This window comes from Sorghum bicolor, chromosome 4 (assembly GCF_000003195.3).
Source record: "Sorghum bicolor cultivar BTx623 chromosome 4, Sorghum_bicolor_NCBIv3, whole genome shotgun sequence".
Taxonomy (NCBI): Eukaryota; Viridiplantae; Streptophyta; class Magnoliopsida; order Poales; family Poaceae; genus Sorghum; species Sorghum bicolor.
This window is the reverse complement of record NC_012873.2, coordinates 21372972-21394122: the sequence shown is the minus strand read 5'-3', so window position 1 is coordinate 21394122 and position 21151 is coordinate 21372972.

The following is a 21151-nucleotide window of genomic DNA, read 5'->3' as shown; positions in this document are numbered from 1 at the left end:
AGTAAGGTATGCAAAAGATAAATGAGTGATCTGAGAGAACCTATGAGGATAAAGGTATGCTAAATTTCTTTTCAAAAATATACAAAAACTCCAAGTAACAGGATTGAGAAGAAAGGACCTCTACTCTTGACCATATATTTCCCTGACTACGGTACACAGTGGATTTTTACACCCTGTAGGTATGAAGAGAATGCTTTACAATGTTTCAACCCCAAATATTTTTCTTAACCATCCGTTTCTCGGGGACGAGTAAAAGCCTAAGTATGGGGGTATTTGTTGACGGTTCTTAAGTATCAATTTCAATTATCAAATAAACTAGAGAAAGAACCAATATACATACAACACCTAGAATTAGGGTTTGATCTGACAGAATTCCATGAGTTTTGTTGTTTGTTATTAGGAAATAAGGAGGAAAGGCCCACATGTCGGGATTACATAGAGATATTAACGCACAGCGTAATTTTCTACCATCTAGAAGACTCCAGAAGCCACGGGAACGAACGGGAAGGTGATCGGGCCCGGGGGCAGGGCGCCCGCCCTCCCCCTAGGGCGCCTGCCCCGGTGTTGTAACCAATCCCGTCGAACTTCGTGGATCACGCTCCACCGACCTAAAGGATCAAGGATAACCGTTCAATCAATGTCGGTTTGATCCGACGGCCCACGTTCACCTATGGGGACTATATAAGCAGACCCCCTGGCCCCTAGAGGAGACACAAGTTCATCATAGAGTTGAGAGGAGCCCTCGAAGGATAACCTCTCCTCTAAATAGACTTAGGGCTTAGCATCCAATGTGAGTAGAATTAGTTCTTCTAAGTTCTACTAGATTGAGAGAGATAGAGTGGAGGTGTAGATCGGAGGAAGCCCGGCCTGTCGGTGTCTACTCCGAGGTTGTACCTGCGGGATCAAGTTCTCCTAACCCGAAGCTTGCTCCTAGGATTCTTCAGTAATTCAACTTCTAAATACTAGTAAGTTCTTGTTTTATTGTTCTTTTGTTTATGAGTTTACTTTAATCTCTTCGTGTAGAGTTTAGCGTAATTATCTCTAGCGTAGACGTGGTGTTTGGGCTAGGATACTCATAGATATTCCTTAACTAGCTAGACCGTGGTAGTAGCGAGGAACGTGACATTTCCGAGTTACCTTTGCAGACCATATCTCGTTAGCAGGACGGATAGGGTTTATAGGTGTGGCTTGAACATCCTCTGTGGTGTCTAGATTCCGTTAGCCTCCCCAATAGAATAGTAGATTATCCTTACCAAGGTTAGAATGAGACTACAGTTGCAGTCTTGTCTATATATCACTCACATCGAGAAACATTCTTTGTAGCCTAAAGGTTAGTAGTAATAGATTGGGTGAGTCAGATGCACTCTTTCTCCTAGTGGTAAAAATATAAATACGATACTCTGGACAACATCCCGGGTGAAGTGCTCACCGATATCCGTGCGCTTGCGGATCAATTCCTTATTGCGTTCCCAAATATCAACAATCAACACCAGTGCAACCAGCAGTGATAGAAGAAGAAAGCCCAGTTGAAGCAGAAGATCTACTACAACCACCTAGAACTGGAGAAATGAGGAAAGATTTTTACGACACCAACCATTTGCCATTTCCTAGAAGAAACAGAGGACTGCAGTCGGATGAGCAGTTTGGTAAGTTTGTAGAGGTCATTCAGAAATTATATGTCAATATACCTCTGCTTGATGCCATACAAGTACCTACATATGCAAAGTACATCAGAGATATTCTTTACAAGAAGAGACCACTGCCCACCACTGAGGTTATCAAGCTGACAGAAGAATGTAGTGCGGCCATCCTCAACAAACCACCAAGGAAGAAGAAGGATCCCGGATGTCCCACCATTGATTGCTCGATCGGAAACCAACACTTCAACAATGCACTTTGTGATCTCAGAGCAAGTGTCAGTGTGATGTCAGCATCAGTCTACGAGAAGCTTGAGCATACGACCCTAGAACCAACAACAATGTGCCTGCAACTAGCAGATCAATCAGTTCGACACCCGTTGGGCATCGTTGAAAACATTCCAGTCAAGATAAGAGATTTCCTTGTGCCAGTAGACTTTGTGGTACTGGACATGAGTCCTGACTCAAAAGTATCCATCATCCTTGGAAGGCCATTTCTGAGCACTGCCAATGCCCACATTGATGTCGGGAAGGGAGAAATCAAGTTCAACATAAACGGACAAGAAGAACATTTCACACTCAAGCCCAGACCAGAGAGAGACTCTACAGTGAAGGAAGTTCATGAATAAGAACCACTGGAGACACCATCTCCGGAGGAAGGTAATTTAGAAGATTAAAAAGATTTGGAGGTCCAGCTTGGGGGTCCTAAAAATCCTAAACCCTCGTCGAGAGGTAAATCGGTATTTATCCGCATCATTAATTCTCTCATATTTAATTCTTGCATTAGTCATATTTATTCATAGCATTATAATAATCAAAAGCCCCATATAAATAATATTTGTGGTGTGTGACAACCCATATTTATTAATTATTGTGGAGGCACAAAAATATTTTTCATTTTCATTTGAAATAAGTTTCAATTCTCATAGATTTTCCAGCATTATATTTAATTATAGCAACCTTCTAGAAGCATGACCCACACTCCTTAGGTCCCACATGTCATACACGACACCTCACATACATCCCATCACATTATTTGATCCACCAACATATCTCCACTCACCAGCACTTTTCCACCGACCAACCACTACACATGAATTATTTTTTGGCTTAAAGATTAAGCAAAGGAGGGAATAGAAAAGTTGCAGCCAGGATGGGCACCAAAGGTGGGCGCCCGCCCTGGCCCCCCTTCCTCCTATAAATTGCCACCTCCTTCCTCCATTTCCATCACACAAGCCTCCCAGAAAACCACGCAAGTTTCAGTTTCCAGAGAAGGAGCTCTTGTAGTGAAGAAAGAAGGAGAGTAGAGAGGAAGAGAAGAGTGGAAGAGAGGTTGGTAGTCTCTGAGTGAGAGAGTGAGGTTCACCTAGTAAATAGTGATCCCGCTGTCCAGAGCGGAAGTAAAAGTTGTTTAGGGGGAGGTGTTGCCAAAATAAAAACTTGTCTTGAACGACTAACCCCTGGACTACTGACATTTCGGACAGCTCACCACTAACATTTTTCTCTCTCACATTTTCCACTAGTTGTGTGTGTGTCAAATTTTGTCTACAGGATGTTCAAGTAGGTGAAGAACGCAGGGAAGGTCCTCAAGAACATAGGTACAAGGAGTTCATTTCGACACTCCTCGCACCAGTCAGAGATGAGCGTCGACCCGACACCCCCGCAAGCTCCGTCATCTTCATCTAATCCACAAGTCAAGGTCCTCCTCAAGACAGGAGACCTTGGGCTAAAGACCCACAGGGAAAAGGAAGTTTACCAGCAGCTAAAGAATAGACTAGACTATGGAGTAATAATTGCATAAAACAGCTACTAAGTGAGAAATCATAACAAGGCACCTCTGCTTTGGCAGGTTCACCCTGTTGTTTTTCTATGTTTATATTTTTATACAGGGTATATCAGGATTGTCTTTGGTATATTCAACTCTTCATCATTAGAACCAAAGCAATCAAGAAAGAAAGAAGAAGCTAGCTACCAATTGCTGAAGCTATGGCACAAAAGACCCTACGAGAATTCTCTGCTCCAAGTCTTGAGAACATTTCGACTGGTCCAAGATTTGCAGTAGAAGAAGGAGCACTCGAGTTCGAGCTCAAGTCAAGCCTCATCAATTTGGTGCAAGCTACACAATTCAGTGGAAAGGTACATGAAGATGCTAGTGCACACTTGCAGAATTTCTTGGAGATTGGAAGCACAATCCGCATCAACGGAGTCGACAAAGACGTCATACTGCTTCGCCTCTTTCCATCCTCACTAGAAGGGAAATCAAGGAAGTGGTTCTACAATCATCAAGATAACATCAACAACTCGACGAACTTGTCAGATGTCTTTCTATCAAAGTTTTTCCCTATAGGCAAAAGAGCTGCCTTAAGAGGAAATATTGTCAGTTTCCAACAGCAGAAGGCAGAAACCATTCCAGAAGCATGGGAGCGTTTTCAAGCATACATATCAGATTGTCCTCACCATGGAATGGCCAGATGGTTACTTATGCAGACCTTCTACCATGGATTAAACCAGAAGGCTCGTGAGTGCCTAGATGCATCTGCTAAAGGATCATTCTTAGAGCTTACAATTGGAAAAGCAGAGATACTTTTGGATAAGATGGCAGAAAATCAAAGCTGATTCCAAGATGAAGCTCAACAATGTCATCAAACTGAAGAAATACCAGAAGAAGTAAATGCATTATCAACCAAGATGGAAAATCTGCTCCATTGGATTGACCAGAGGGCCAAGTTCAAAGAAGATCAAAGGACCACTGAGACAGTATACAAATATCAACCTATTTCGAGTCAACCCAATAGCAAAGGTATGAATTCAGGTAACACTTTAAAGCAACTTTCATTAAAAGAGATAATTTCTCAACAAATCAAAACTAATGATGAAGTTAAACAAAGGAAAAATACAAATGAATCATCTCTAAAAGATATACACAATAAAATGAATTTTCTATTAACTGCCTTTGATGAGCAAAATACTCTTAATAAAAGGGTAGAGCTTAAATTAATAAAGCTAACTGCTGCATTGCCTGTTGCCACTAACATTGAGCAGGTAAAGAACATAACTACTAGAGGAGGCAAAGCCACCAGAGATCCCCCATACCCTAAAGAGAAACAGAGAACATCAACACCAGTGCAACCAGCAGTGATAGAAGAAGAAAGCCCAGTTGAAGCAGAAGATCTGCTACTACCACCAAGAGCTGGAGAAATGAGGAAAGATTTTTACGACACCAACTATTTGCCATTTCTCAGAAGAAACAGAGGACTGCAGTCGGATAAGCAGTTTGGTAAGTTTGTAGAGGTCATTCAGAAATTATATGTCAACATACCTCTGCTTGATGCCATATAGGTACCTACATATGCAAAGTACATCAGAGATATTCTTAACAAGAAGAGACCACTGCCCACCACTGAGGTTATCAAGCTGACAGAAGAATGCAGTGCGGCCATCCTCAATAAACCACCAAGGAAGAAGAAGGATCTAGGATGTCCCACCATTGATTGCTCGAACATACGACCCTAGAACATACGAACATACGACCTCAATAAACCAACACTTTAACAACGCACTTTGTGATCTCAGAGCAAGTGTCAGTGTGATGCCAGCATCAGTCTACAAGAAGCTTGAACATACGACCCTAGAACCAACATCAATGTGCCTACAACTAGCAGATCAATCAGTACGACACCCGTTGGGCATCGCTGAAAACGTCCCAGTCAAGATCAGAGATTTCCTTGCGCTAGTAGACTTTGTTGTACTAGACATGAGCCCTGACTCAAAAGTGTCCATCATCCTTGGAAGGCCATTTCTGAGCACTGCCAGTGCTCACATCGATGTTGGAAAGGGAGAAATCAAGTTCAACATAAACGGAAAAGAAGAACACTTCACGTTCAAGCCCAGACCAGAGAAAGACTCTACAGTGAAGGAAGTTCATGAAGAAGAACCACTGGAGACACTATCTCTGGAGGAAGGAAATTCAGAAGATTAAAAAGATTTCGAGGTCCAGCTTGGGGGACCAAAAAATCCCAAACCCTCGTCGGGAGGTAAATCGGTATTTATCCGTATCATTAATTCTCTCATATTTAATTCCTGCATTAGTCATATTTATTCATAGCATTATAATAATCAAAAGCCCCATATAAATAATATTTATGGTGTGTGACAACCCATATTTATTGATCATTGTGGAGGCACAAAAATATTTTCCATTATCATTTCAATAAGTTTCATTTCTCATATATTTTCCAGCATTATATTTAATTATAGCAACCTTCTAGAAGCAGGACCCACACTCCATGGGTCCCACATGTCATACACCACACCTCACATACATCCCACCACATTATTTGATCCACCAACATATCTCCACTCACCAGCACTTTTCCACCGACCAACCACCATCCATGAACTATTATTCTGCGTAAGAGTTAAGCAAAGGAGGAAATAGAAAAGTTGCAGCCAGGATGGCCACCAAAGGTGGGCACCCACCCACCTATAGTGGGCGCCCGCCCTGTCCCCCCTTACTCCTATAAATTGCCACTTCCTGTCTCCAACTTCTTCACACAAGCATTCCAGAAAACCATGCAAGTTTCAGTTTCTAGAGAAGGAGCTCTTGTAGTGAAGTGAGAAGGAGAGTAGAGAGGAAGAGAAGAGTGGAAGAGAGGTTGGTAGTCTTTGAGTAAGAGAGTAAGGTTCACCTAGTAAGTAGTGATCCCGCTGTCAAGAGCGAAAAGTTGTTTAGGGGGAGGTGCTGCCAAAATAATAACTCGTCTTGACGAAGAACCCCTGGACTACTGACATTTCGGACAGCTGACCACTAACATTTTTCTCTCTCACATTTTCCACTAGTTGTGTTTGTTTCAACTTTTGTCTACAGGATGTTCAAAAAGGTAAAGAACGCGGGCAAGGCCTTCAAGAACATAGGTACGAGGAGTTCGTCCCGACACTCCTCACACTAGTCAGAGATGAGCATTGACCCGACGTCCCCGCAAGCTCCGTCATCTTCATCTGATCCACAAGTCAAGGTCCTCCTCAAAATAGGAGACCTTTGACTGAAGACCCGCAGGGAGAAGGAAGTTTACCAGCAGCTAAAGAATAAGGATTTCATTCACACTCCCACTCTTGATCCTATCTTGCTACAAGAAACATGTATGCATACTGAATTCGATTTGATTTTCCACATGGTGGGATGGACAAATTTTTGGAACATAACTGAGCTGGGTTCCCATCTTCTCACCCTTGAATTTCTTTGTACTTTACAATATTATGAGGGGGGAATCGCTTTTCGGATGTTCAAACACGACATTATGTTGTCTTGGAGAGAACTGAGCGACCATCTCAGTTTCTATTCAAGATGCATCTTGGACATTAACTCTGACTTACCCAATTTTGAGAGACACCAGTTCTGGAGAGAGAAATCTAGAGATGAGTTTTATAGTCAAGCCCGAACCAGCGACATGGAACACCCCACTCTTAGGATGATCCACAAATGGCTTGGGTACAATCTTTTCCATCGTGATGATATTAGAAAAGTAAGAATAGGAGATTTACAACTTCTATATGCTGCTATAAATAAAGTACCCACTTCACCTGTTACATCTTTGGTTTCTCATTGGCTTAGTATACCTAGTCTTCAGGGACCTGTCAGTTGTACTTCACTTATCACTCATCTAGCCTCTAATCTTAATTTACTAGAAAACTCATCATTGGAATTCATAGATGAGTTACGAATTTATCATGGCTATGACACATTTAGGCAAGCTCGGATGTTGAAGAAAGAGGGAAACATAATGTATATGTTATATGATAATAAAGGCAAGATTCGGTTACCTAACCTGAACCTTGGCCTCAATGTCGTTCAAAATTATTTGATAGAGATTGCAGTGACACTAGTGAACCAGAGAGCTCCACAACGAGTGGCATCCGAAAGGATGACCACCCATCACGAACGCACCTGGTATGGAGCTGATCCCGGGCCAGAAGAAGCAGCGCACATGCATTACTGCGACTACAACCCCCGTGTCCTTCGGGACCCATGGGTTCGACATGCTCAACCACAATAGCCAACACAGGAGACATGGCCGGAGGGCCAATATCACCAGTGGACAAACCCGCCTTTCCATATGGGCAGGTACTCCACTGATCCATATGGAGCTTCAAGGTCCAGACCGCCGCCCTAATTCGATGCAGGACGGTACTCCGACGCCTCTTATGCTTTTACGAACGATTACTACCAAGAGGCCGGCGCGTTCTTCACCCGTACCGACAACACCCTCCTCGACATCGAAAATATGCAAGCAGAACATGGACGACTCCTAGAACAACAACAAAAGTGGAACCAGGACCACGCCACTGCAGTACAAGAACTGAGACAAGACACCACGACAACGAACGACAACATCACCACCATGATGCGATTCTGGAACAATGGGTAAGACCGACAACCACATCCAGCTTGGGGGAGTTCCTCCCCATTTTATCAAGTAAGTTTTTATTTGCTTTTCTTATTTATTCTTTTCTGTTTTAGTGTTTTATTTATCTTAAAGAGAAAAACTTAGAAAAAACAATAAATATTTTCTTGCTTTAATTTACTGTATTCTATAAACATGAAAACAAAATAAAAAGAGTGTGTAGATAAGTGTGCTTTATTTATTTGTTAAGTGTTAATCTCTAGGAAAATAAAAGACCAAAAAGATGCATGATGGAAATGATGAACACTTGCTTTGTTTGCTTACTTGTAAGTACCTAGCTTTTATATTAAAGTTCTTCCAGGAATTACTAAACCTGAAATTTAATATCTATGGGAGCATGAGCCTAAAACTAAAGTCTAGGTAAGAGAAAGGCATGATATAAAGTTTGAGCTACTGTTTATCTTGTTCTTACAACACTAAGTTCTGGAGATTTATTTTGAAAACTTGCAAATCACATGACGAGTTCCTAGCATGACAAAATTCCTACCACAACCATACTTGCTATAATATCTTATCCTACTTATATTCACATTGAGTTTGATCAAGCTGTGTAGAACCTTAGGAGCTTTTCATGTGGTTAAATTAAGATATTCACTTGCACACATCTACTACACCATCCACCACCATTCATTAAAATTGCTGAAAATATTATCACTCCCTGTCCCAAGTGTTGTTATTTTATCCCTAAAAAGATTCAATGCAGAAGAGGCATGGGTTATGCAAAAATATGCGAGGAAATAAAAAGGGGCAAGTGCCCGGAACCTCGAAAAAGAAAGAAAAAGAGTGAGACGAGAGGTAAAAATGGACAAATGTCCGGAGTAGAATTAGGGGTACAAAGATGCACACCTGAGTGGAAAAAAATGGACAAGTGTCCGACAGTAGAATTAGGGGTATCTACTACCCACACGAAAAAAAAGAGATAGCCCATGTTCTCTCAAAGCAAAGATCAAAGAGGAGGAGAGATAGCAATATGAGGAGCAATGAGAAGTAAGTTTTATCATCACTTATATATTTCCACCATTACTATCATTTACTCCACCACACATGCACATCTTAATTTAATTATATGCTGAGTTCCTTTGGATCCATGGCTCGAGTAGACAACATATGTATGAGCTATTTTTCACTCCTATGAGCTCCACTTAAGTATTTCATTAGCTATAGGTAAGTGAAATTTTTGGTAAGGATCCACAAATACCACATATAGAGAGACTTGAGAGAATCATAGCTGGGAACTCTGAGCTTTATTTTTGAAAACTTATGCAAAACTCCGGAACAAAGGTGAAGTATAGACAGGAGGAATAGTGCTTGACTTAATTATTTTGTCTTTCAATTACTTAAGACATAAGTGCAGGTACTAAGCTCCATGACACTTCACTCTAATCTGGAAGAATTTTTATGTGAAAGCATGTGTGCCTGTCAGGAAAGAAAACATCGAAGCAACTCCTAATCCATCTGAGTTTAGCTGTTTGCTCAGGGACGAGCAAAGGGTAAGCTTGGGGGAGTTTGTTGACGGTCCTTAATCATCAACTAAACATGGAAAAGAATCAATATGCACCAAACATCTAGAATTAGGGTCTTATCTGACAGAATTCCATGATCTTTGGTGTTTGTCTATTTCTACAGGGGGTTATCAGAAAATATGGAGAGAAGGCCCACATGTCAGGTTAACAACGAGATAATTACGTGCCGTGCAATTTTCCTTAATCTAGGAGAGTCCAGAAGCCACGGGAACGAACGGGAGACCGAACGGGCTCGGGGGCAGGGCGCCCGCCCTCCCCCCTTGGGCGCCCGCCCTGGCCTCGGGGCCAATCACAACCAACGTCGCAGATTATGCTCCAGTAACCTAAAGGATCAAGGAAAACGTGCGATCAATGTCGGTTTGATCCGACGGTCCAAATTCACTTGAGGGGACTATATAAGCAAGGCCTCTCCACCCTAGGGGGAGAGAGGAGAAATCATTATCAGAGGAAGCCATCAAAGTTAGGGTTTTAGAACTTCTCTCCCACAGAGAATTAGAATTAGCTACTCCCTAATCCTTCAAGTTTTATAGGATTGATTAGATATAATTAGAGAAGTAGAGCCTAGTGCTCTGGATTCGGATCTTCATCAATAAAGATTGGTATTATTTCATATCTTTCTCTACTACTTCATTCTAATTGCATTATGTCTCTATTTATTATGTTCTTAGTTTGCTCTAGTTCTATATTTGATATAGTTATGATTGATAATGAATTTATGTATAAGTTTGCAAAGCTCTTAGCTCTTGATGCGCAAGAGTTAAGTGGTAGATCACATGTGGGCGTGGTGCTTAGATGTTATTTACTTGCAAATGTATCCTTTTGGCCGGGTCGTGTGGTAGTTCGCGATAGTTACAGCTTCGTTGATTCTTATATAGTCCACCCTCCGTTGATAGACAGGCAGAATTTGTATTGCGGATTAAGTCTTGCGATGTTCTGATTGAAATACTTTCAACAATGAGTTATTTTATCTGTGCGCTTGCGGATAGAATAGATTATTTTGTAGAGAGCCTTTACATTCATAAATACCTTTGTACACTCTGGCACCATGCTGGGGATGACAACCTAGTATTCAAGTGGTGTTAGCTAGTGTCAATATTAGACAACATCACTACTTCCGTGGAGATGACCTCATATACGTCCAGTTCGAAGAAATGCACCAATTATGTTGCCTCGACGCTCTCGACAATGGGCCTTCCCTGTATTAAAATCTTTTTACTATTTTTAAAAACTGATTTCATATTTTTGTGTACTAGTTCTATGTGTAACAGTACCAAGAGACAACATAAACAATTTAGCTAATACCATGAAAATAGAGAACACAAACGTCTCCAAGCAAAACAAGGCAAATCTAATCAGATTAATTCCATTTACATTTGCTGGAAGGGAAGGAGCATGATTCGTTCTCTATAGAAAAAGTTTACTCACAAAACTTGTAATTGTTTTCTCACAAAATTATGTATTGAATTTAAAAAAGTTTACTCATAAAACTTATAATTATTTTCTTTGCAGGGACTCCTCCAACCTAAGCCCAGTTCTTTCCCCAGCGCATCATAGTGCTACGGGCGGTGACAATGCTGGATCTCCTCCAACACCTGCGGCGGCCACACCGACCCCGCCACCGCCTCCACCACGGTCTCCACCTCCTCCACCGAGGTCTCCAACTCCTCCACCGTGTTCTAAAACACCAAAAAGATCGGCCCCACCACCTCCACCGCCTGCACCGCCCTCTCCAAAGAGTACACGGTCGGTCCCCTTGCCTCCAAAGCGAGGTAGTCAGAAGCGGTCCACCCAAGAATGACCGAAGTCATCGGTCCCACCTCCAAAGCAGGCTGCCTCAGCAAATAAAGCTAAGACACCAAAGAAATTACCTTATGAAAAGAGTGAAGAGGACGTAATTACTACATCCAAAGCTGAGGTGAAACAATTTTTTGATAAATTGGAGGAAAGGAAAAGCGGCTAAACATAGAAAAGCCATACTTTTATGTAAAGGTAGAGGAGCTGAGGAAGAAGGTGGCGGACCAGCAAAAGAAGCAGCAGGAAGCTCAAAAAAAGCCAGCACTTTCAGACTACGAGCGGTCTGTGGTCAAGTCTTCACAGCCTAGAAAGAGAGTAGGAATGGGGGTCCCACAGCTCGGAGAAGTATCAAAACCGGTGCCCCTTTGATTGTGTCAAATCAATACGGCTCAAATGAAGACTTGATGCCAAAGAAATCCTTAGCGTTGTCTGAGCTAGATTCGCTTGAGCATTACTTTGGACAGAGCGGTTTAAATATTGAAGACATTGCCGCCATTATTGGATGTCAAACATTTGAAAAAGCTGAGGTAGTTGATCAATGGAGTGCAAGATATGAACCAGGCAGGAGTCTATTCAACCCTCAGCGTTTACATGAGCTCGGCACACAAATGTTTGCAATAAACAAGTGGTGCATGGAGGCGTCTAAAGGGGAGATAATTGGATTTCTGTTCGTATTAGACAACATCACTACTTCCGTGGAGATGACCTCATATACGTCCCGTTCGAAGAATTGCACCAATTATGTCACCTCGACGCTCTCAACAATGGGCCTTCCCTGTATTAAAATCTTTTTTTCCTATTTTTAAAAACCGATTTTATATTTTTGTGCACTAGTGCTATGTGTAACAGTACCAAGTGATAACATAAACAATTTAGCTAATACCATGAAAATAGAGAACACAAATGTCTCCAAGCAAAACAAGGCAAATCTAATCAGACTAGTTCCATTTACATTTGCTAGAAGGGAAGGAGCATGATTCGTTCTTTGTAGAAAAAGTTTACTCACAAAACTTGTAATTGTTTTCTCACAAAATTATGTATTGAATTTAAAAAAAGTTTACTCACAAAACTTGTAATTGTTTTCTTTGCAGGGACTCCTCCGACCTAAGTCCAGTTCTTTCCCTAGCGCATCATAGTGCTACGGGTGGTGACAATGCTGGATCTCCTCCAACACCTGTGGCGGCCACACCGACCCCGCCACCGCCTCCACCACGGTCTCCACCTCCTCCACCGAGGTCTCCAACTCCTCCACCGCGTTCTCCAACACCAAAAAGATCGGCCCCACCACCTCCATCGCCTGCACTGCCCTCTCCAAAGAGTACACGGTCGGTCCCCTTGCCTCCAAAGCGAGGTAGTCAAAAGCGGTCCACCCAAGAACGACCGAAGTCATCGGTCCCACCTCCAAAGAAGGCTGCCTCAGCAAAGAAAGCTAAGACACCAGAGAAATTACCTTATGAAAAGAGTGAAGAGGACGTAATTGCTACATCTAAAGCTGAGGTGAAACAATTTTTTTATAAATTGAAGGAGGAAATGAAAAGCGGCTAAACCCAGAAAAGCCATACTTTTATGTAAAGGCAGAGGAACTGAGGAAGAAGGTGGCGGACCAGCAAAAGAAGCAGCAGGAAGCTCAAAAAAGCCAGCACTTTCAGGCTATGAGTGGTCTCTCGTCAAGTCTTCACAGCCTAGAAAGAGAGTAGGAAAGGGGGTCCCACAGCTCGGAGAAGTATCAAAACCGGTGCCCCCTTTGATTGTGCCAAATCAATACGGCTCAAAAATGAAGACTTGATGCCAAAGAAATCCTTAGCGTTGTCTTAGCTAGATTCACTTGAGCATTACTTTGGATAGAGCGGTTTAAATATTGAAGAGATTGCCACCATTATTGGATGTCAAACATTTGAAAAAGCTGAGGTAGTTGATCAATGGAGGGCAAGATATGAACCGGGCAGGAGTCTGTTCAACCCTCAGCGTTTACATGAGCTCGGCACACAAATGTTTGCAATAAACTAGTGGTGCATGGAGGCGTCTAAAGGGGAGATAATTGGATTTCTGTTCGTATTAGACAACATCACTACTTTCGTGGAGATGACCTGATATACGTCCAGTTCGAAGAATTGCACCAATTATGTCACCTCGACGCTCTCGACAATGGGCCTTCACTGTATTAAAATCTTTTTTTCCTATTTTTAAAAACCGATTTCATATTTTTGTGTACTAGTGCTATGTGTAACAGTACCAAGAGATAACATAAACAATTTAGCCTATACCATGAAAATAGAGAACACAAACGTCTCCAAGCAAAACCAGGCAAATCTAATCAGAACTAATTCCATTTACATTTGCTGGAAGGGAAGGAGCATGATTCGTTCTCTGTAGAAAAAGTTTACTCACAAAACTTGTAGTTGTTTTCTCACAAAATTATGTATTGAATTTAAAAAAGTTTACTCACAAAACTTGTAATTGTTTTCTTTGTAGGGACTCCTCCAACCTAAGTCCAGTTCTTTCCCCAGCGCATCATAGTGCTACGGGCGGTGACAATGCTGGATCTCCTCCAACACCTATGGCGGCCACACCGACCCTGCCACTGCCTCCACCACGGTATCCACCTCCTCCACCGAGGTCTCCAACTCCTCCACCACGTTCTCCAACACCAAAAAGATTGGCCCCACCACCACCACCACCTGCACCACCCTCTCCAAAGAGTACATGGTCGGTCCCCTCGCCTCCAAAGCGAGGTAGTCAGAAGCGGTCCACCCAAGAACGACTGAAGTCATCGGTTCCACCTCCAAAGAAGGCTGCCTCAGCAAAGAAAGCTAAGACACCAGAGAAATTACCTTATAAAAAGAGTGAAGAGGACGTAATTGCTACTGTTGACGGTCCTTAAGTATCAAATTTAATTATCAAATATACAAAGAAAAGGATCCAAATGAAATCAACATCTAGACTTAGGGTTTTATCTGACAGAATTCCATGAGTTTTGGTGTTTGTCTATTTCTACAGGGTGTTATCAGGAAATACAGAAGAAAGGCCCACATGTCGGGATTACATAGAGATATTAACGAGCCGCACAATTGTCTTACATCTAGAAGAGTCCAGAAGCCACGGGAATGAACGGGAGACCGGACGGGCTCGGGGGCAGGGCACCCGCCCTCCCCCCTTGGGCGCCCGCCCTGGCCAGGAGTCCAATGAGAACTCTCTTTCGGGATTACGCTCCACTGACCTAAAGGATCAAGGATAATCGTTCAATCAATGTCGGTTTGATCCAAAGGCCCATATTCACTTGGAGGAACTATAAAACCAGACCCCCTGGCCCCTGGAGCAGAAGAGCTCTCAACCCTAATTCATTATTCATCAAGGGAGAAGAAGCCTCTGATCAAGTCTAGAGCCACCACATCAATTAGACATCTAGATTAGCATAGCTACATAGGATTAGAACTAGAAGGAGTCAATCTTTGATTGGTTTCCAGATCTGTCAACAGGATTCTTGGTAATTCTCTAATTGTTCTTCTAATTGTTCATCTTTGTTCTTCAATATTACGAATATGACTTTGTTCTACTTCAATATATTGTTTATGACTTTGCTCTATTTGTTTATATTCGCAATTGTATTGTTCTTAGTTTATCATAGTTATATACTTGGCTTAGTTAGATTGGAATTATATACATGTTTAGGATCGTATAGCGTTTATCCATCGAATCCATGGGTAAATGATAGATATTGTGTAGGCGTGGTGCTTATACCGTATTTAGCTGTGATTGTACCCTGTATGCCAGATCGCGGGGTAGTTCATGATAGTGACAGCTTCATTGATTCTTATATAGTCCCCCTCTCGTGTATAGGGCTGGTAGAGCAATATTATTACAGGGGAGTGATTGCTATGTTTCTCATATTCCTTGATAATATCACTATGCATGGGCGTAATCTTGTCTCACAATGATTGCTAAGTATAATTGCACTAACTATGATATGCTAGACTGTATAGTTAAGGATAACTTAGGAAATATTCTTGTAGTTCATTCTAATTCCATGCTAATGACTTGCTAGAATATCTAATTGAGGTGCTTATCATATTTATTATGTGGCTAAGTTATGCTGATCAAATTAATTATCTTTGTCACTATTCATTACTTTATATATCTTTTATGTGACACTTATCACTGTATGAAAGAGTTAGATAAATATTCTCAATTATACATGCAATGATAGATACTCAATCTTATATTCCAGTCTATAATCAACATTGATGGTTACTAATCCGTTCTCAGTGGCAAAAATATAAATAACGATACCTAGAATACTTCCCGGTTAAAATGCTACATCGGTATTAATCTGTGCGCTTGCAGATCCCATTTGATTATTTATTTAGATGAGCAATTGCATATTTCAATACCGCGTCTCTCATATCATGCTGGGGATGACAACTTGGCTTAAGTGGTATGAGGGATAGGTTTGGCATTTTTGGCACCATTATCAGAATTAGAAAACTAAGTCTACTTTTGGTAATGATGTTAAGAATACCCAACAAGCTTTTTTATCGCCTTTGCCGGGGGAGGTTGATTACTAATCACGAATGAATATAGAATTTCGAGTCATCATTCGCATCACTAATATGATTGAGCTTATCAATTCTCTCATACAGTTTTACCCCGATATTTTTCTATTTTATCTTATGCAGAGTAATGTATGAATAGAAGACATCTTCCAGGAAATTTTGTTGACAATCCCAAAGTGTTATTCAGAAAAAGCCAAGCTCAAGAAGAGATCATCAACACTTCTGCAAGAAACTCCATCCAATCAAGAAGATCACCAGAATTTGTCTTCAGTGTTCGAAGTCATGGCGAACAAATCGATCCGTGAGTTCTTAGCTCCCACTACGGACAACATCCGCACTGGACCTGGTGCAGAGATCAATGGCAACTTTGAGCTCAAGCCTGGACTTATCAACATGGTGCAATCCAACCAGTTCTGTGGGAAGGCACACGAAGATGCTAGTGCTCATCTCCGACACTTTCTGGAGATTTGCAGCACATTTACCATATCAGGAGTCCCCAGAGATGCTATACTACTTCGCCTCTTCCCATTCTCACTGTTAGGGAGAGCGAAGCAGTGGTTTTACCTACAAAGGAGAAGAATACTACGTGGGCACTTTGCTCTACGAACTTTCTGGCTATGTTCTTTCCCATGGGCAAGACCAATGCTCTCCGTGGGAAAATTACAAGTTTTCAGCAACAACATAACGAATCCATTCTAGAACCATGGGAGCGCTTCCAAGACTACATCCTAGAATGTCTCCATCATGGAATGGAGAGTTGGCTACTGATGCAGAAGTTTTATCATGGGCTCGGCAACAGTGCTCGAGAGACCATGGATGCTGCAGCTGGAGGAGCATTCCTATCACTCACCATATCACATGCCACAGCTCTTGTGGAGAAGATGGCGTCCAACCAAGGCTGGAATGAAGAGGGGACCCAAACACGCAAGAAAGGTGGAGGTATGCATCAGCTCATGGAGGTAGACATGCTGTCTGCAAAGCTAGACCTGCTCATGAAGAAGCTCGATGATAGAGCTGGAGATAAGAAAGAAGTTATGCACATCTACGACTCTCACATGACTTGTGAGGAGTGTGGAGATATTGGACACTCAGGCAATCACTGCTCTGAGATGCTTGAGGATGTGAACTACATCAACAACAACAACTACTACAACCGTCCTCAACAAAATCAAGGTTGGAATCAACAGAGGCCTAACTACTCAGGTAATTATCAAGGTAACAATTCTTACAATAATAATAATAATTTTCCACCTTTGAGAGAGTTAGTGTCTAATCAAGGAAAGCTAATGGATAACCTATCTATGAAATTGGCATCTAATGATAAAATGCTAGAAAATATAAATAATAGAATGGATAATTTCTCTACTGCCATCATGAATCAAATTAGCTTTAATAAAATGATTGAATCTCAGTTAAATCAAATAGCTGCTGCTGTTCCTGCTACTAACCCCGGTATACCATCACAACCGGAAGGATTAGAATCTACAAATCTTGTAGACATGTTTGATGCAGGTAATTGGAGTAACCCCGTCACTGAAGTTACTACTGACCTTCTGCCGGTCAAAAGAGGCGATCTAGGACGCCCCGTCATCCCGATCTCCATCGGCATGGTGGACTTCCCAGAAGCACTCTGCGACTTTGGCTCCAGCGTCAACATTATGCCCAGGGTACTCTATGAAAAATTCTTTACATATCCTTTATTAGAAACAACCATGTGGTTGCAGTTTGCAGATCATGCGTTAAGTTTCCCAAAGGGAATATTGAAGAACCTCTGCGTCTGAGTTGGTACCTTGTACGCCCCAGCAGACTTCGTGGTGATAGAGACCGAAAATGATGAGAGGGCACCCATCATCTTAGGGAGGCCATTCTTAAACACCTCGGGAGCTGTCATCTACGCTAGTGCTGCCAAGATCAGTTTCTACATCAAAGGGAGGAAGGAGACATTTTCATTCAAGAACAAGTCTACACAAATTCCAGAGCAATCTCGACATGAACCAAGGAAGATTACCAACAGGAGGAACAGGAACAAGCAAGTGTGGACCGAGTCAGCTAAGATGGTCACTACAGTTTATGAAGGTCAAGATCATCGACTTAAGTCACCGTTTCTGACCAAGAAGGACGACCCAGGAATGCCAAGCATCTATTGTTCCATAAATGGATACAACTTCTACAAGACATTTTGCTAAACCGGATCGGGCGTCAACATAATGGCCGCAGTCACCTATCGGCTCTTGTTCAGGACCATGCCCCTAAAACCAACATACATTCAGCTCCAGATGGCAGATCAGACATTTCGAGGGGTTAAAGGTATAGTAACTGATATCCCTGTCAAAATAGACGATCATTTTGTCTACACAGACTTTCAGGTTATTGACATGGGAGAAGACAAATACGATCCACCCGTCATCCTTGGAAGACCGTTCCTCAGCACCATTAAAGCAATCATCTACATTAGAACCGGAGAAGTTCATATGCACTTACCCTCAGAGAAGGTACACCGCTATTTTACTGACCCTAACTATATCGTTGAAGACTCTAAGCAGGTTAGGACAAGAAGAAGACGATGCAACCGCAACCAAAAGAGGCAAATCATCAAGGATGGATGGGCAGACTATGAAGGAGAAGTTGTAAGGTCTGAGGACATACAGCTTGAACAGAATTATCCTGAGGAGACCGTAGCACCGAGTCAGGTGTGGAGAGAGAAGATAACTATACACGAAGAAGAGGCACCGCCAGAAGTACCGACTCTGCCATCCAACGAATCCAAGGACAACTGAGAAGACGGAGAGTCCTATTCGGAGGACTTAAAAACACCGAACGCCTTGCCAAGATATAAACTTGGTAATTATCCTTTCCCTTTCAATTATTTAAAATAGTTTACTTAATTAATTATGTTCATACTACCCTAAAAAGAAAATAAAAATGTAAAAACCAGTAAGCCCCATGTGAGTATACGAGTGGCATAAAACCCATAAGTACATTCACTGTGGTGGCATAAAAATAAAATAAATATTTCTTTTTTGCTTTATAAAACGAAAATATAAAAAATAGAGAGTAACATTTACTAAGGAGGCTCAACATGATAAAGGCTAGATAATTATGCTAACATCTAATCAGTTCCACAAGGCTTTGTTGTCTATTTGAGCTCCATAGAATTTAAGAATCAAGAAGACTAGCAGACGGAGGACATTCTAATCGCTGTCAGGATACTGCCGACTTTCAAATACACCTCTGCCACCTGCTAGCTACATCAGAAGAAATTACGTCAAAATTCAGCTTGGGGAGAGTACCCCCATTTATCCCGCTAAGTATTTCTATCTATCTATATACTTATAGTATATTTAAATATAAATATACATAACTATGAAAAACCAAATAAAGATTTTGTGCTTATATATAAATATATGTCTTTTGCTTAGTGTGTTTAATAAATAAATAAAGTGGCTATGCTAAACTGAATCTAAATAAAACTCTAGCATGGATATGATTAATAGTTGCTCTGCCTAATTTTCAAATTTGAGTTCTCTCACTAGTTTAGATATAACTGTTATAATTTAAAGCTTACTCTAAATCTGAACTTGTGGGAAGAAAACTTGATCTGAAGTCTAAGTTGTTAACGGATATGATATGGGAAGGTTGAGCTGCTGTTTATCTGTTCCTAGAGATGCTAGAATTCTGGAGAATTTTATCTTTGAAAATCTTTAAAATAACACATGATGAGTTCTTGTATGATGAGAGTTTAAATTCCTACCACAACCATATATACATGCTTGCTAGACTTTGAGCCACACATTTACTATTTACTACTTATGAGCATTGAGTGTGGTCAAGTTGTGTAGACCCTTAGGAGCTTGTCATGTGGTTAAATCAAGATTCACTTGCACATTCACTCACATATGCTGTAGACCCTTATGATGTTTATCTACTCCTAGAGATGCTAGAATTCTGGAGAATTTTATCTTTGAAAATCTTTAAAATGTTGCATGATGAGAGTTTAAAATCCTACCATAGCCATATATACATGCTTATTAGACTATGAACCATACATTTACTTTTTACTGCTTATGAGCATTGAGTGTGGTCAAGCTGTGTAGACCCTTAGGAGCTTGTGATGTGGTTAAAATCAAGATTCACTTGCACATTCACTCATACATGCTGCTTCTACTCCGGAAGTATGCATCCACATACATCCACTCCTTTCCATCTCAAGATTCACCCAAAATTATTCTACTCCTAATCCGGGAGAGAATAGCCAAAAACATTCTCCTATTTCTGTTTTTCCCTGTGAAATAAATGCTCGAGATATTTTGGTTACTACCACTTGCTACATTATTCCAGGAGGGTGAGTGCACTGAAAAAAAGTGAATACGAGGAAATAAAAAGGGGCAAGTGCCCGGAACCTCGAAGAAAAGAAAAAGTGAGACGAGAGGTAAAAATGGACAAGTGTCCGACAGTAGAATTAGGGGTGCAAGATACCCACCTAATAGAAAAGAAAAAGAAAATATAGAGCATCTCATTCCCCTCAAAATGTTTCAAAGTGCAAGAAAGGTATGTATCCCCTCAAAAGAGCAAAAGTAGAATTAGACTTTCACCATTGTTATCACCGTCATCACCATACACCATTCATTCGCCACACATGCACATCATGATTTGATTTATTGACTTGTTTCTTTGGATCCTTAGTTTGACTATGCAATAATGTCTTGTAAGTATGTATATTCTATCTCCCACCTATGAGCTCCAGATATCAAAAGCCTTATTAGAGTAGATTGAGAGAGAAGGCAATGTCACTATGCCTTATACCACAAATACTACATACTTTGAGAGAAGGCATGTACCATCACTGCCTTGGTAAGGATCCAGAAATACCACAAAAGAGAGATATGAGAGAATCATATAAGGAATCTCTGAGTTTTATTTGAAAATCTGCAAAAACTCCAGAGCTATAGCTGATCAAGAATAAGAGACATGGCACTTGGCTAGACCGTTCTATCTTTTAACTACTCAAGACAGAAGTGATGGTTACAAGTCCCATGGTGAAAGGTAAAGTAAGTAAGTTTTAAGTCTTGACAGTTTACTCTAACTTAGAGATGGGATCTCACTTAGAAGCACGTGCACCGTTAATTTTTAAAAGGTATTGCAACAACTTCTAATCTATCGCTAAGTCTATCCTTGGTCAGGGACGA